This window comes from Symphalangus syndactylus, chromosome 19 (genome assembly GCF_028878055.3).
Source record: "Symphalangus syndactylus isolate Jambi chromosome 19, NHGRI_mSymSyn1-v2.1_pri, whole genome shotgun sequence".
Taxonomy (NCBI): Eukaryota; Metazoa; Chordata; class Mammalia; order Primates; family Hylobatidae; genus Symphalangus; species Symphalangus syndactylus.
This window is the reverse complement of record NC_072434.2, coordinates 57,328,153-57,346,765: the sequence shown is the minus strand read 5'-3', so window position 1 is coordinate 57,346,765 and position 18,613 is coordinate 57,328,153. Positions and strand designations below refer to the sequence as shown.

General features: G+C 45.6%; 1 pseudogene; it reads left to right on the top strand.

Annotated features, from left to right (window-relative positions):
- Positions 1 to 1,054: 1,054 nt before the first annotated feature.
- LOC129458578 (aspartate aminotransferase, mitochondrial-like) lies at positions 1,055 to 2,807 on the top strand (annotated as a pseudogene).
- Positions 2,808 to 18,613: the final 15,806 nt, after the last annotated feature.

Below are 18,613 nucleotides of genomic sequence, written 5' to 3'. Positions count from 1 at the left end.
GGTATCACTACTGCTATTTTATAGAAAAGTAAACTGAACTGAGGATCAGGAAGGACACAGCTGCTTACTGTCACACAACTGACGATGCTGGAGCCTGAATCAGACTCAGGCTGTGTGACTCCCAAGGCTCTGCTCTGACTGCTGTGTGCACTGCTGGGCAGTCACAGGGTCACTTGTACTGTCCTTCAGGCCAGTCTCTGAAGGAGATAGACCCAGATGCTTCTTGGTAGAGAGGAGGTGCTATGGACCCAAATTTATATATGGAAGCCCTAACTCTCAGTGTGATGGCATTTGTAGATGGGGACTTTGGGAGGTGAATAGGTTTAGATGAGGTCATGACAGTGGGACTTTCATGATGAGATTAATGTCCTTATAAGAAGAACCATCAGAGATTTCCCACTCCTACCTCTCTCTCTCTCTCTCTCTCTCTCTCTGCCTCATGAGGACACAGTGAGAAGGCAGCTGCCTGTGCTAGGAAGAGAACCTTCATTGAGGAACCACATCAGCCAGCACCTGGATCTTTGACTTCTCAGCCTCTAGAACTGTGGGAAATAAATTTCTGTTGTTTAAGCGCCCCGTCTATGGAATTTCATTATGGCAGTGTGAGCAGACTATGACAGTAGGAATCAAACTGATCAAGGGCAGGACTGTCTGGTCTTTGAGGGGCTATTTCTCTAGAGGGAAGACTGATGACAGTGAGCATTTGAATTCTACAACTGCTGCTCTCCGTGGTTCCAATCCTCTGCTCATCAAACATCATCCAGGAGGTCAGCCGGAGTGGGAGCATAGGGGTTTCAGGTTCCCTCAGGAGTTCCATTTCCATTGTCAATATGTTTAAGGGCACCAGGGTTTACACATCATGGGCTTGATTAGCCTAGGTCCTTCCCCACATATTGGTACATTTACCCCAGGAGTGGAAGTCCCTGTGTGTGGCCTTCTGAACTGGTCATCCTGCCTTCCCTGTTAGTGTTCTGACTGCTTTTAAAAAGTGGGAGGGGCCTGCTTGTCCTCCACTCTGTTCTGCAGCTACTCAACTGCCCTCCTCCCGTCCGCCATGGCCCTGCTGCACTCAGGCTACATCCCCTCCTGGATCACCACTGCCTTCCGACTGGGCCTTGCCATGGCAGCCTCCAACAGGACTAGCTTCTGGCGGGCCCATGTGGACATGGGACTTCCAGATCCTATCCTAGGAGTCACCAAAGCCTTTAAGAGAGATACTGATAGCAAAAAGGTGAATCTGGTAATTAGTGCCAACCAGGACAATAACTGAAAGCTTTATCTGCTGTCTAACATCTGCAAGGCAGAGGCCCAGACTGCCACAAAAAATTTGGACAAGGAATACCTGCTCATTGGGGTACCGGCTGAATTTTGCAAGACATCTGCAGGACTAGCCCTGGGTAAGAACAGCGAAGTGTTGGAAAGTGACTGGTTTGTCACTGTGCAGGCTATTTCTCGAACTGGGGCCTTAAGGATCAGAGCCAGTTTTCTGTAAAGAGTTTTAAAGTTCAGCTGAGATGTCTTTCTGCCCAAACCATCCTAGGGAAATCACACACTTCAGGGATGCTGGCACACAGCTACAAGCTTATCAGTACTATGACCCCAAGACTTGTGGTTCTGACTCCACAGGCACCATGGAGGACATTTCAAAAATACCAGCGCAAAGTGTTCTTCTCCTGCATGCCTGGGCCCATAATCCCATGGAAGAGGACCCTTGTCCAGAGCAGTGGAAGGAAATAGCAGTGGGGTGAAGAAAAAGAATCTCTGCATTCTTTGACATGGCCTATCAAGGCTTTGCCAGAGGTGACGGTAACAAGGATGCCGGGGCTTTGTGCCACTTCATCAAACAGGGCATTAACATTTGTCTCTGCCAATCATATGCCAAAACATGGGCTTACGGAGAGCGTGTGGGAGACTTTACTATAATCTGCAAAGATGTGGATGAAGCCAAAAGTGTGGAGTCACAGTTGAAAATCTTGATCCATTCCATGTATTGTGACTGTCCTCTCAAGGAAGCCTGGATTGCCTCTACCATTCTGAACACTCCGGATTTGTAAAAATAGTGGTTGCAAGAAGTGAAAATATAGCCGACTGCATCATTAGCATGTGGACTCAGGTGGTTTTCATTTTTTCTTTTTTTTTTTTTTTTTGAGACGGAGTCTCGCTCTGTCGCCCAGGCTGGAGTGCAGTGGCACAATCTCGGCTCACTGCAAGCTCCGCCTCCCGGGTTCACGCCATTCTCCTGCCTCAGCCTCCCAAGTAGCTGGGACTACAGGCGCCCGCCACCGTGCCTGGCTATTCTTTTTGTATTTTTAGTAGAGACGGGGTTTCACCGTGGTCTCGATCTCCTGACCTCGTGATCCGCCCGCCTCGGCCTCCCAAAGTGCTGGGATTACAAGCGTGAGCCACCGCGCCCGGCCGACTCAGCTGGTTTTCAACCTCAAGAAGAGTGACTCCTGCCACAATCCTCCTCTGAAGAAGGAGGATTCCTCCCACAACTGGTGAGACATCACTGACCAAGTTGGCAGGTTTCATTTCACAGGGCTAAAGCCTGAACAGACGGACTGGCTGACCAAGGAGTTCTCCATCTAGATGACAAAGGATGGCCACATCTCTGTGGCAGGGGTCACTTCTGGCAACGTGGGCTACCTTGCCCATGCTATTTACTGGGTCACCAAGTAATGTCCCTGGTGTGAGGGAACAGAGAAAACCTTTCTGTTTTCAGTCTCTGCTCTTTTGAGCTTTGTACAGATGATGAGGGAGGGTGGATGGTGGTAAATGGATCATTTCTTTGAACCATAATGTATGACTCTCAGTGACTGTGATTCTCAGAAAAGAACATGTAGTGACACAGGGCAGAGGCACCCATGACTGGCATCTGGAACTCTGTGGCTGTAAGCCAAACTTTTCTTTATCTTTTTATGGCCAACTTTTCTGAAAGAGTTTACATGTGCAAGAAAGTCATAGCGCCAAAAAAACAAAAAAAACCTGTCTATCATGCCCTTGCAATATTTCAGAAGATTTAACTGAAGTGTCATATGGTGTCAGGGATTCCTCACGAGAAACGGCACTTATTAGAGGCTTTGAGAGAAGACCTAGTTCTGGCATTAATAGTCAGCCTCATGTTTGTCCTCCCGTGATGGAGCAACCTTATCAATACACCGTATTGCAGAAACTGTGTTTTATGAAAATTAATGATCCGCTGCAGCAAGGAAAATAAAAGATGCTGTTTCCTGTCTTATTTAAGTAAAAGAGAAGGCTCTCTCTTCACTCTTATCATTGCTGTTCTTTTCCTTATGCACAAATATTTTTATCTAACCTAGATGTTCATCTTATTCTACTGCTCGTTTGATCATAACCCCATTTCTATTGGGATGTATTTAAGAACAAAGAACATAAGTCTCTGCTCATGCCATACTCTCAACTTTCTTGGCAAATAATAGTGGAGGGTAGGCAACTGCACTTTGTCTCCGCATCTTCTTCATCAATTGTGTAATTGTCTCCTGTTGGGTTGTTGCCTCTACCCAGTGAGACCTCTTATCTTCATTGAATGTGGTTGTACAGGCACTAATCTCACACCATGAGTCAGGTGGTGCAGGATAGTGCCAGGAAAGAGGATATTCTGGGCTTTGTGTGCTGCTGGCTGGACTCAGGCTTCACCCTTTGGAAAGACAGCCACCGTCTGCTCTAATCATATAGACTTATTGCAGCTTAGTTTCTCTGTTACAATAAAATTACTGTAGAATCCCCACCCATCCAAAAGTGGGAGAACCCTGCTGTACTCACTCTTTAGTTACCATTCCAGTGCTCTCTAGACTTCTGTAGCTATGCCTCCAAGGCAGATGACACTCCAGCCCGTGATGATGGGGCTGGCAATGATGATGAAAGGTAGTTTTTATTGAGTCTTTTGTATGTGGCAATTCAATTCATTTTAAACAAAGCCAAGACTAACAAGCCTGGAGACCACAGGAAAGGTCTGAAGAAGATGATGTGCAATCATCCAAATTTTGAAGAATGGATAAGATGTTTACCTTATAGAAGAAGAGAGGGAAAGAATCCAGGCATAGAGAAGAGTCTAGACAAAGATTTGGAGGTTGGATCTGGCAAAGTATATTCTGGGAACTCAGTTTGGCATGCACGGCTGAGGCAAATGGAGCATCAGCTTTGGTGACAGGAGGGAACAGACAATTGCTTTTGCTGGGAAGGTAATGGATGAGGTGCTCATGGAGACAGCCAGTAAGGTGCAGGGTGTGGCAGAAGCATTATTTTCCCATATTCTTCAGTACTGCCAGATGCTTTCTGAGCACCTACTCTCCTGCTGATGTTGTTGTGGCTTGATTCTCTTGTGGGACCAGGCAATGGATGAGCCAAGTGTAACTGTCCTTCGATTAAAGCAAGAAAACCCTACTCTGGACACTGGGTTAAAGTGAATCCTTTGCTGTTCAAATTACAGGAAAAGAAGAGATGATGTGGTGTGAAAAGGGGAAAGCTGAGGGAAGTAAGATTGATTGAGTGTCAGTATGAGCTGAGCCCCATGATAGACACATCACCCACAGAGTGTCATTTGATTTTAAGAGCCCCAGCAGGTTTGCACCAGGATTTGTAGATGGGAAGGTTCAGAGAATTTCCGCCCAAGGGAGGAAGTGGTGGCAAGTGGATTTGAACCTAAGTCTGTGTCACCCAATTGTCTCCAGCTATTTGACTCTTTAGGAGGTCTTAGTTGACATTCCTCTTCGGTAAAAAATGTGCTGTGTGGATGCAAGTGAGTCATTTACACTCTCAAAGCCTCAGTTTCTAGACCTATACATCTGTCTCCTTAGAGGTTCACTCTTATTCTTCTCCTTGGATTCTTACAGAAATCAAATTTTCCTGTCCCATGACAATCCTTCAAAAATATGAAAATAGTATGCTTTCTCTGAATTTTCTCTTTTTCAGGCTAAAAATTCTTGCTTCTTTCAGTTGCTCTTCCTCCTTGCTTTTTGATTCTTTGCAGTTAATAATATGGTTGCCCCCAAAGCTAGTGCTATCTTAGGTTGTACGAAAAGAAGTATAGTGCCTGAATTAGAGGAGAGGAACATTCTCCTCAGGTCAGAGCACCTCTGAATCAAGGATTCAGCTCTGAGGCCATGAAGCATGAGGGAGCCACATGAATGAGTATGCATTAGAGAAGAATCTTCCATGGAACTGGTCTTGTTGACAAGGAAAGTGGAAGTAAAATGGACCTTTATTCCTTTAATGCCAACACAGGAAGCTTTCTTCAGAGTCCCCCTCAAGACGATGTTCTGAGGGCGCAGTGGCTCACACCTGTAATCCCAGCACTTTGGGAGGCTGAGGCAGATGGATCCCTTGAGCTCAGGAGTTTGAGACCAGCCTGGGCAACATGGCAAAACCCCCTCTCTACAAAAAATACAAAAATTAGTCAGGTGTGGTGGCATGCATCTGTAATCCCAGCTACTTGGGAGGCTGAGATGAGAGGATAGCTTGAGCCCAGGAGGTAGAGGTTGCAGTGAGCAAAATTACACCACTGCACTCTAGCCTGGGTGACAGAGCCAGACCCTGTCTCAAAACAAAACAAAACAAAACAAAAGAAAAACTGTGTTCTGACAGGGCACATGAAATCTCACACTGAGATTCTGAGCAGCATCAAGGCTATACAGGAATACAGCTAAGGGGCTGGGGTACTAAGTGGAGAGGGTCTGAATCCTGACTCATGATGCAGAGCTTTGCATGAGCTGTTGTTCCATTTTTGGCAGCAGGTCTTTTAGCTGGACAATAGGTTGATCAAGGCATACATAGCAAATGACAAGTAGGGGTGTGAACCCGTTTCTATCATTTGCTGGCCATGACCTTGTGCAAATTCTTTTCCTTCTCTGTGCCTCTGTCTCCTCATTTGCCAAATGAAGGCATTGGATTAGAATCTGCAAAGGCCAATTAGTTTCATCATATCAACATGTCAATGACTTGGAATATTATATTGAGAAGCATGAGACTATATCTGGGCTCTACAGTAAAGAGCTTTGTGAGGGATTAACAATATTAGTAATGACAGCAAGTGATATAGTTTGGAATATTTGTCTCTGCCCAAATCCCATAGTGAATTGTAATCGCCAGTGCTAGAGGTGGGGCCTGGTGGGAGGTTTTTGGATCATGGGGGTGGATCCCTTGTGGCTTGGTGCTGTCTTTTGTGATAGTGAGTTCTCATGAGATCTTGTCATATAAAAGTGTTGGGGCACACCCCTCCCCTGATCCCATCCTCTCTGTCTTGCTCCTGTTTTCACCATGTGACAGGCCTGCTCCCCCTTTACCTTCCACCATGATTGTAAGTTTCCTAAGGCCTCCCTAGAAACTGAGCAGATGCCAGCAACACGTTTCCTGTAAAGCCTGCAGAACTGTGAGACAATTAAACTTCTAAGCGTTTCATGTTTCTGTGTTCCAAACGTTTTTGGTGTTGGATAGGTGAATTTTGAAATTTTTAGTTGAAGTAAAATGAAAAGTCATAGGATTATGGATATAATAGTAATAGATCATGTGGATGTGTCTAGTTGGGGCATTTCAGTGGAAGAATCATAACTTTCAGTCTTTAACTTAAAAGATTAATGCTAGTTAGCTCTACAGTGATATTATAATATAGATGTTGCTCAATTTTCAAAGCATTTTAGGGGTACCAGTTCAAGAACAATGGGCATGAAGCTGTGATTAGATGTGCAGATTTCTGGGGATTGACAGTGGTAAAGACCTGGCCATGTAGATGTCAATGTTGCTTGGTTTAAAAGTCCTGGGATTGCATCTGGCTTTAGGCCTAATGATGGTACACAGCTCATGAATATAGAACATCTTCTGATGCAATTGATGCGAATTGATATTTCTATGGGGAGGATTACTTGATTATCAACTTCAAGTAGCCACAGTTCTCCTGGTTTTAAGTCTGTTGTAGAAATTACATAGGAATCAAACTTTAGGTCTTCATAATCTGTGTATTCATAGCTTCGGTATCATTGGTGTCCTATAGTTTTGATGGTAAGGGAGGGGTTATAATTTCATCTATTATATATAATATACATAATGATGAAAGAGTAATTAAAATTAAGATAATAGCAGGTAAAATAGTTCATACCATTGTGTTTGTGTGAGTTTTAGTTGTTACTATCAGGGAGATAATGTAAAGTACTAATGAGCTCATTAAAAAAACAATTATTAGGGTGTGGTCACGAAAGTGAAGGAGTTCTGTGATAGGCTACGTAGCATCTTGGAAGCCTAATTGAAATGGATATGCCCTGAAGATAGAAAGGGTTCTAACCTGTAAATTAACTTTGGCAAATTTATGTAATTATTTTACTATAATAACTATTAACTGAGAAAGTCATCGTAGTTACAAAGTTGGCTTGAACCCAGTTTTGGGAGGTTCAATTCCTTCCTTTCTCTTCTAGGCTTTCACATAAACAGGTTCTTCAAATGTGAGATATGGTGGCAGGCAGCTGTGAAGTCATTCTAGGTTTGTAGTTGATAGTTCAACTACTGAAACGTCTTGTTTTGAAGCAAAGGCTTCTCAGATTATGAAGATTATTAAGCTTGGCCTCCCAGATAACTTTAGTAGACAAGTCCTGGCATGGTTTCTGATTGGCTAGGTTTGGCTATGTTTGGCCTTGCCCATATCCAAGCCAATCACTGTGGCCAGGAGAGAATATTTTGATTGGCTAGACTCAGGTCACATGCCCTCAATCTTGTGGTTAAGCGGGTAGAAGACTGACTAACAGCGCCACTTAGATTTCATGGAGTGGAGCAGTGCATTCTTTCTCTTAAAAGAAAACCAAGGAGCTATGCATGCTCAGCAGAAGGAGTTTGGGAAAGCCTTTTGGGAAGAAACAAACCTGTAGATACATACTAACTCCAGCTACATGAGTGGGTAGCAGGCAATTTGGCATCGTACAGCTCACACATTTATCATCACAGAATTAGATTCAGGCCCTGACAACCCTTAAATTCTATTCTTATGAGTAAAGAGCTCAGAACAAATGGCACTGTACTGAAATTCAAGAGGCCTGCAGTTGTCCATTCATTTTGAGTAATATGAATCAAATGAATGGCAAGATTGGCTGTTATTCTTCTCTGCTCTTGGCCTCAGTTTACTTATGAAGGGGTTGATCTTGTCACCAGATGTTCTCTCAAAGTACACTTCCTCTCTGACATTCCCACACACTCCAGTGCCCTAGAATTTCACCCCAACAGGTCCTGAGCCAAGCCTACATAGCGCCAGCAGGACTCAGCACTCTCTGCCTACCTGGGGAGGCTGTCTCTGAGCTGGCTTGTTGCCTTAGAACTAATAACTAGGGTGCCTGGGGTGAGCTCTCTGAACCCCAGTCTGCTCCTATCCTTGCCATGTTGGCCCCATCTCTTGGTTGGATAACAAACTTGTTTCTCTTCATCTTCACCAAAAGAACAATTAATCCCAAAGATTTGAACGGATAGCATGCTTTTATAACTCACTGAATCTGGTGTTAATGAAGCTCTGGCCCTTCTTCATGTAGCTTTAAGGGGAACCACTTGGAACGCCCACCCCAAAGAAGAAGCGCATCTGCAAATAGTACAGAGAAAAGGAATCTTCTGGGTTTTAGTCCCGTCCAGGCTGATTTCTTTGTTACAAGCCCTGCTGTCTCCTTCATCCCATGTAAAGCATTGTTTGATCAGATTTTTTTCACCATTGCAACCATTCCCCAGTTGCCACTGGGTGATTTACTGAGCGACATCTGTGCCCTGGCCTCCTCATTCCTCTGAAGAATGCGCTTTTGATGAGTAAACAACAATTGTAGCTTGTTTTCTCTAGTCCCACGGGACTTGGGGTTATTCGAGTTTAGAGATACACAAAGACTTTATAAACACCGGGGATTTATAGCAACGATTGGCTGTGATTGCTTTGTTAGCTCATAGCACGTGCTGGGTGTGAGGGCCGATTCGGGGTTGGGCCGAGGAGCCTGAGCTGCGTCTGCCTCAGACACCTGTAGAAGATGAAGTTCAGCAGGAGACAGGCAGTTACTCATCCTCCTGGCTCCACATCCAGTGACTTCACCGCTAGAAAATCAGCCCTAAGGCCCTGCATTGCCAAGGAGCAGGGCAGGAGAGCAATCAATATTTCAGTCATTGCCGACATTGCCAGCAAAAACAGAAAGGGAAGCGAGGGACGTGGACATTTTCTGAGTGCCTAACTTAGAGTCTTGTTTCAGTTTCACAATGTGCTAGTGAAGCCACTATTATCCCGCTTCTAAGAGAAGGAAACAGGCCCTATTGTGCAGGAGTGAAGCCCTTTTGTGAAGACACACATGTGGATTAGTGCTGAGCTCTGCCTATCTCTGGTCCTCTCCCAGTGCTGCACCTAGAACTCAGAGGGCAGGTGACAAGGCACTGGGCTGAAATGAAGAGGCCACGCAGCGTGTCCAGTGAGTCTGGGCCTGCTGGCCCTGAAACCCACGGCTCCAGTTCTTGGATTCTGGGTATTAGCCCCTAAACTGGAGCAATTAGGGATCCTGAGGATCTGGTGGGGTGGGAGGGCAGGGAGACAAAAGGCAAGGGGAGCTGGCAGGGGAGTTGTGCCAGGAGGCCTAGTGCCCCTGGCCCACTATGGGAAAACAGGGCTCGTTTCTGGAGCAGACCCAGAGAGGCTTGCTCTTTCTTCTCCAAACCAATAGGAGGCAGCAGAGAGCAGTAAGCATCTAGTCTTAATTACCCAGAAAAGCCCACTTTTGTTCCGTTTCTTCAGTTTGTCATTTGGGCAAAATCATTCTCTTTTCTGGGCCTAAGTTTCTTCATCTAATTGGGGATAATAAACTCTTCACAAGGCTTTTGCGGCAATAATTAATCCCAAAGATTTGAACTGATAGCATGCTTTTATACCCTGCACCTGGTGTTAATGAAGCCCTGGTCCCTTCCCCATGTAGTGTTGAGGTGAACTACTCAGAAGGCCTACCCAAAAGAAGAAGCACATTTGCAAATAGTATGGGGAAAAGGAATCTTCTGGGCTTTAGCCCTGCCCAGGCAGTCTAGGCAGAGATCATAGATTTAAATCACTTTATACATCAAATATAGGTCCTCTTAAATTTTAAAGCTTCTCAGGTCTGTTGTCTTGTACATAAATTTCCTTTAAATTCTTTCTAGAAGTAAGGAGACTATGAAAAATCAAATACAAATAAAAATAAAGGGATGATTGTTGTAAAAATTTACCTGATAGTCGTTCTGAGAAAACACAATTAAAAAAAAAAATCTTGGAATTATCAAAAGCTTCTTGGAACTATAATTGGAAAGGGACTGACATTCATTCGCTTGCGAAATGCCTAATGATTGTCTCTACATGCAAAAACACTTCAGACACAAAAAGCTCCTGCCCTCATTGAGCTTCCATTTAAGTAGGAGATGTAGGCCTTGACTGCTTGAATTTAAACACGTGTGCATGAATGTACCATTAAGTCTGGAGAGTCCAGCAGGGGAGCGCAGCTACTCGTATATCCTTGACCAAAGGCCGGTCCTCCTCTACCAGAGATGGTCGTTCTCTTTGACTGAGCGTGCAGCTTTGGGAGGGACTCACATGGAGTGGTGAGGGAGGAAGGGGACACCCGCCTAGCCAGCCAGGTCAACCAAATCAACCCTGGTAATCAATGGAGTGACAGATGTCACAGCCAGCTCACCCTCATATCTGAGTGTACCCTTAAATTATTTAATTTTAATAGGTGTTAATAAGAAAGACTGACCACCCCAAGAATGTAGATAGGGAGACCTAACCCAGAATTGGAGAGTCAAAGAAAGTGATGTTCAAGCTGAAACATGAAAGATGAATAGGGGTTGGTGCAGTGGAAGAGGAAAAAGGAATAGCAGGTGCAGAGGCCCCAAGGCGGGACAGTAATAAGGAAGGGCGTGTGCTGAAACGCCAAGAGTACACCTCACCTAGACATAGACATTGAATAGTCCTGACTTTTCTATCTAAATGAGGAAAAATGACCACAGAAATATTGGGTAGATTGAAAGTATAGAATTTTATTTTTAAATATTCATTGTAGATCAAAATCAATATCATCAACTTTAGGATCATAAAAATGTATTTAGTGTAATTTTCTATGCTTATATGATAATATTTGGCATCAGGATAATGAGTTAGTGGAAACTGATCTTCCAGAACAATTATTTAAGGACTATACTCTTAAAACTGAGTTTTCCTCTTGAATTTTCCATTCTGCCTATCCTGACCATGATCTCATCAGTGGCCCTGATTTGCTTTGTGACCTGGTCCAAGTGTATTTTTCTATATTTGTTTCTTGCCACTGTCTCCTTTCACTCTCTCTGTTCTACACAATTAGGCCCCTGGGTGTTTTCCTCAGGCCCTCACCTCCCAGTTCCCATACCCACACCCTGACCCTTCTCCTGGCTCACTTGTCTGTCTCTCTCCTACCTCCTGAATATGATCCCAGCCATCCTGCAGGCCTATGAAAAATGCTGCCTCCTCCTTCCTGGAACCCAGCATCGTATTCCCCAAGCACACTCCCTGTGGCCACTTATGACAAGGAGCACATGCCCTGTCTCACGTCAAGGTCATCTCTCTCTGTGCCTGTCTCTCATTAGATTGTGAGTCCCTTCAGGGCACAGACCACATTAACCTGAATCTTTGTGCCCCCTTTCAAGACTTAGTACAGTGTGGCTCATACTGTGATGCATGTCACATGTAGTAGGTGCTTAATCCTAATTTATACCTCCCAGGCCAGCTGGGAGGGGCAAATGGGGGCAGCAAAAAGGGCAACTTGCAGATGAGCAGGAACAGAGGCCCGGGCAAGGCATGGACTGGCATTGGAGAGTGCGTGGAGTCCCCTAAAGATGTCCAGAGATATGGGGGAGGGCCCCTGACAAGTGGTTGGGAACCTGATAACAGGCAGGTAGAAGCCATCAAGTCAGCTGTGTAACCATTAATCGTACCTCGGGTGAGCCCTCAATCAGTGAGACCCAGAGGATATTTGGGTTACATTTGTGTAATAAACTATGTACGCACAAAGAAAAGCTTGGAAAGTAAACATCAAGGCATTAACGATGACTATCTCTGGGTGGATGGATGAGTGTTTTTTATTTTCTTCCTTTTGGTTTCTCTGTATTTTCTGATTTTCCTGAAAGGAACATGTGTTGCTCTTATAATAAGAAAAAAAACAATAAAAGCTGTTTTTAAAAAATCAAATTACAGCACACATTTTGCCTGGGGACACGCTTAGGAGAACAGGCATTTTAAACTAAGTGGTCGCCAAAGTACAAAATGTTACAGTTGATCCACACGGATGATTCTCTTCTCTCCATCCCCATGGCCAGGAATTGGGCAAGCAGATCATATGGGAATTTACCTGTGAACGTGGATAAGTCCCCTGTAGCATGCTTGCACAGATGGCCATACCGCAGATGCAGCAGTTATTAGCCATGTAAACTCGCTTTCTGCACAGTTTTACCAGCATCTACCTCTCCAGCTCCTTCCCGGAGGAGTCGCTGTTGCTCTCCTCTCCCTGGATTGGCCCCACGGATTTCCTGAGTCTTGCCTGAGCAGGATAGGGCATACATGGTGGGCAGGAGGCCAGTATATGTGGCACAGTCCCAGGACTTGATGTGGAGCGGTAAGGCCAGGGTAGCCAAACGCTCAGGAAGTCTCTGTTTTTAACCATCACCTCCATCATATCATCTGTCATTCGTGGTTTGTCATATTTATGTCTCCATTTCCTGTTGGAGCTCAAGCCCTACCTTGAATCCCAGTTTGTTTGGCAAGAGTCCTGACAGGCTGCCAAGCTCCTGAAACCCTGTTCATCCTGGAGCATCTTCCTGGTACCCTCTGACCACTGGGGACGGTCCTAAGGTAAATGACCACGTCATCTGGGAGTTGGTGCTACCACCTGTTTGACTCAAGTGTCTCTTGCGCCCAGATTCTGATGACTGTCCTTGAACCACTAGACTGTGATACTGACGTACTGACACCCCAGCCAGACTGACATCCACTAGATTCTCATTTGATTTTGCCACACCACAGGGCAGGGCCTAGTGGGAAGGACGCTCCTCGTCTTGGCCCAGAAAGTCTTATGTCACCTGCTTCTTGCTTGCCCCTGAGCTCAGCTGGCAGCACTTTCCCTCTTATTTCCTGCACTCAAGGGACATTGGTCTTTTTGTTTCTTGAACATGCTAAGCTTGTTTCTACCTCAAAGCCTTTGTGCATTCATTTGCTGTTCCTTCTACCTGGAATTCTCATTCTCTGGGTCTCTTCAGCTGATGGTTCTTTTCCATCATTAGGTGTCAGTTCAAAATCACCTCCACCTAGAGTCTCTTCCCTGAAAGACTCTGTAACCCTCCCAATCCCCCTTTGCCCTCCTTCCTCACCAAGGCCTGTCAGTGGGCCCGGGAGCCTCCTTTCCTTCCTCTCCACCATCCACTACCAAGGATGCCCCTTCAGTCTCTTGACTACGGGCTGACAACCTTTGTCAGCTCAGATAGTAAATATTTTAGACTTTGTGAGACATATACTGTCTCTGTTGCATATTTTCTTTTGTTTGTTTTACAACCCTTTAAACCTATAAAAACCATTCTTAGCTTTCAGTTTCACGCAAAGACAGACCATGGGCAAGATTTGGAATCTGGGCCGCATTTGAACAACCTGGCTCTAGATTGGCTCACCTTATTTTATATGCTTCACAATTTATCACCACCTGGAGTTATCTTGTTCATTTATTAACTTGATATTGTTTGTTTCTCCCATGAAATGGCTGAGAAATGTGTCTTGGATCTCTGGTCTCTGATACAGTGCCTGGCACATAGTAGGCCCATGAAATGTTTTTGTTGGATGAATAAATAAATAATGAATGCACAGGTTTTGGAGGCTAATGAATTTGGGTCGGAATCCATGCATGCCATTTAATCCCTGTAGAAAGTAGGCAAATCACTTAACATCATTCTAATTTTCAATGTTATCATTGGCAAATGATAATAACAAAAGCTCCCTTTCTGGGTTGTTGATATAATGGATTGAGAGGATATCTACAAAGCACCTACCAGGAGAAGGCCCTCAATAAATACCAGCTCCCTTCTGCTTTCTTCCTTTGGCACACTTTCTCCAGAAGGGACCCCATCTCTTACTTGTTTATCACCCAGTCCTAAGTCTGCTGCCTCGTTCTCCCTCGGTCCAGCCTCATCAAGGTCCCAGCATGCTTTGTGGCAGAGCCTATCCAAGTATGATGAACCTCTTGGAGCAATAAACAGTGTTTACAGCAGAGATTGCTGCACACAGTTGGGATGGAGGCCATGAGTGTGACTGATGGAAGCTGAGAGCATGAAGCTATCTGGTGGGGATGCAGATCCCCTTGGATTTAGAGAATGGCCTCTGCCCCTCCTTGTCCCTGACCAGGCTTGGCTCTAGCTTTGATTGTAATTCCCCTGACTTTTTGGAGACGGGAGGAAACAGCACAGCCAATGAAGAGCCTTCCAAACTTCCCCCCAGGGAAGCTTTTTGCTTCATGAGCTCCAAGGAACTGGAATAAGATCCTCAAAGTGTGCATGCTGCCCAGCTGTGGCCACGTGGAGGGTCTTGGAGGAAATCTACAATCCCAGAATGTCAGAGCTGAAGGGGGCTGAGAGACCCGTGAACTCCTCCTCCCTCCTCACTGAGATCTGTCCGTGGGCCTTGGAGACTCCTCTTCTTCCTTTCTCTTCATTATTGCCCCACCCAGCCTTGTTAGCTCTCTCCTGGTGGGTCTGGTCTAACTGCCACTGTGATGTCCCTTCTAGGCCATTCTTTTTAGTCCCTACTGAAAACCCTTGGACGGATCCCATTGCCTCTGGATGAGGTCTAAATCCTCAGTCCATTTGTGATGTCGTCTACAACCTGGGACCCATCTATCTTTCCCCATGCAATGCCCTCCACTGTCCCACTCTCCTGGGCTTCAAGCACACTTCAGCCTTTGAGCTCTGCTGGATCAAATGCCTCCACTCCTGTAAGATGGGCCTAGACCTTCCCTCCTGCCCCCTTCCAAGGTTGCACAGCACTCTCACTGGCCCTTTCGAGTAGCTCTCTTGACACATGGCTCTAATTCATGTTACCAGTAGCTAACATTTATCAGCTGTTGACCATGTGCCCGGCCTTGATCTTCCCTAAGTACCTTAAGGTTTAAGTCATTTGCTCTCAACCACCCTACAATTAGGCAATTATTGTTACTATTTTACAGACAAAGTGAGGAACTACAGTGTAAAGTCACTTGCCCAAAGTCACATGGCTAGTGATTGGGGGAGCTTGGACTTGAACTCAGAGTATAACTCCAGAGCCCACATCTAGTGCACTGAGGTCATGAAGATACATCAGATGTGGGTCCTGCCCATAGGAAATCCCAGTCCGTGAAAGCCAGGGACAAGAGAGATGGTATGACTTAGTTAACATAAAGCCTGGCACAGAGCAGGGGCGTGACTCCTGCTTATTCTTATAAGGAGCACCTGATCAAATATGACTTATGTCCAGACTGCCTGGTCCATACAGGAGTGAAACAGGTCCCAGAGGGGACATAAGTTGCTGCTTCAGGTCGTGAGCCATGCTCATTCTAGGGGCCAGGTGCATTTCTTTCCTTTTCTCAGGGAAATCTGTTCAGGACTAGATATGGGCCCTGCTTCTGAGAGAGGCGCATGGCATGGGTATTTCCCAAATTTGTATGTGCTCAGACCTTTCAGCCTCCATCGGTTGCACCTGTGGGCCAGCTGCTGCCTGTTCACAGTCCTCACGAGGACGATTCACAATGTCTGCTGATCAGGTTGGTCTCTGGGAGGACCTCTCTGTAAACTAGCAACTATGTGGAATCCAGAGTTGAAAATGATTTTATGTGTTACACATTCTATGTGTGTATCCTTTATAATGGATCATATTTGAATGTCCAACATGCAAACCTGATAAGCCCTCCCTCTCAAGAACCTTCAGTGGCTCCCTAGTGCTTTCTGAATTAAGCTCAAATTCATTATCCTGACTTTCAAAGCCTTTCCCAATCTAAATGCTGCTTATCTTTTCACTGCACCTATAAATATTCTTGACATCACAGTCAACCGGGACTACTTGCTGTAGGGAAGTACTACGGTAAGGATGTAAGGGACAAACACCTTGCAGTCCCACTCTCTGCATCCTGCCTCAGTCCTGCCTGTTTACCTGCATGATCTTGGGTTCAGTACAACGTGCCGCCTCTCTGATCTCCGGTAGGCACCAAAAAGTAGTGGGCGAGTATGCAGAGGGCCCCAGTGCCAGGGTGGTCTGTTGGAGGTAGAGAGAGAAAGAGGGGCACCTTTCACAGTGCTGGGACATATTAGGGTCTTTGAAAATTTATTACTCTTTACCCTTCTTTCCTCCTACCATGTTTTGAATTCTGTCAAATGAGGGTGGCATTCTGTTTAGGTGACTTACAAGTAAGTGCCAGCTAAGGGTGACCTAGAGACTGTTTAGGTGGAGTTCAATTTCCGTTTATGAGAGTCCTGAGCTCCATTTTAGTAGTTCTTAGGGTATCCTGTCAGAGGACACACTCTTTCTTTCCAGCACGGGCTGCCGAGAGCCTGCAGATGCACAGTCTACCCTGCTCGAGCACTGGCTGTGCTTCTGCTGACAGGAAGGCTGGGAAGGGAGAGCTGGGGGCTGCCGGCAGGTATGCTGCTGATCTCTTAGTGAATATAATTTTCACTGGACAGATGTTTTCTGCTGGTGGAAAAAGAAATAATAACTGTGCCGGGACCCCCCACTTTCATGGCTGGAGTGTCGCCAGCACTAAAATAACAGCTCTCTTTCAAGTGTGTACACACATTCTTCCAGCCCAGCCAGTGGCTGTGGGCCACCCTGAGTCCACACAGAAATGTGTGAGAGGGTGTGTGAGTGAGTGTGTGAGAGAGTGGGTGTGAGTGTGCTCATGTGTGAGTGTGTGGATGTGTGTGTGCGTGTTTGTGAGTGCTTGTGTGTGCATGTGTGTGTGTGCGCATGTGTGTGAATGTGTGTGTACGTGTATTTGTGTGTGAGTGTGCACACGTGTGTTTGTGAGTGTGTGTCCACACGTGTGTGCAAATGTGATGGGATCGAATGTCCAAATCCTGACTGGCTTCAGGCCAACTTCAGAAATGCCTTCTCTTCCAGGAAGCCTCCCCAGACCCCTCAGCTGGAGGTAGTGCTGCTCTTTTAGAGCCTCTGGCTTCCCCCAGTATTACAGGACGCCTGGCCAAACGTGAAGCAAGTACAGCCTGGGAAAACGGAACTGAATTTGAATCCAGCATCATCATTTAAGAGCTGTACCATCTCAGGTCCCAGTTTCCCTACTTTAGAGTAGGAACAACAATACACACCTGCTAGGATTATTCCGAGATAGTAGTACAGTAACATATATGTGCCCGGCAGAGAGAATACCTTCAATCGACGTTAGCTACCCTCCCTCCAGAACTGTTGCCAGCATTGTGAGGGCAGCACCGAGGATCTTCTCTCATAATCTCTGTCTGTGCTGGCTTCACCACTTCCTTAGGGAAGGTAACGAACATATACAGTCATGTGTCGCTTAATGGCAGGAACGTGCTCTGAGCCATGTTTCCTTAGGCAACTTCATGGCAGTGCGAACATCATAGACTACTTACACAAAGCTAGATGGTGACGCCTACTACGCACCTAGGCTATGTGCTATAGCTTAGTGCTCCTAGGCTACAAACCTGGACAGCATGGTACTGTGTTGAATGCTGTAGGCAGTTATAACACCATGGTAAGCATTTCTGTATCTAAATATAGAAAAGGCACAGTAAAAATACAGTATTGTAATCTTGCGGGACCATTTGTGCATATGCTGTCCGTCATTGACCAAAACATCAGTATGTGGTGCATGACTGTAAACACCTGAGGAGAATGGTGTTTGCTTGACATACACTAGAGATCAAGAAAGATTTGGTGTCAAAGTGAAAAATCAACTGATAGACTTGAGAAGCTTTTGGCTTATCAAGCTTAGCAATTGGCTTTATATTCGTTCGTTTTTCATTTGCATAGTAAATATGTTACTAGTTTGAGTGACTTGAGTGTATTGGCCAATGCAAAAGCCACAGCATGATGGAACTAGTAAGGATTTCAGTTACAGGTCACCTGGTCACTGTGTAGAGAGGGGCAGTGAGTTGCTTAAAGACACATAGCCGTGTAAGCTGGGTTTTGAATTGAGGACTCCTGACTTTCAGATCATTACAGGACAACACTTATCTCCATCAAATGTATAGTTCTGACGGAGGTCAGCTCTGGGTGTGACAGTCCCAGCCCTTTCAGCAGCTTTCTGCCTTGGAATGACACTTTTTGGGCTCCCACTCAGTGCCCCCATGACTGATGTAGGAGTGGAAAGTGCGGTGTTTACTTTCTTTCCTCAATTTCCCCTGTGACGGAAGAATAAAGAATTCTTTGGTGCCTGGCAGCCCACACCACCCGGCTCCCCTTGAACATGAAAGAGTGCAGGCAGCCGCTTTCACTTCTAATTTGTCTCAAGTGGAATAATCCAAAAGGTGGATTTCAGGGGTTTCCTGGAGACAGAAATGCTACCTACCCTGTGGCCTGCGTCTGAAGGGGAACTTTCATGAAATACAGCTCAGGTAT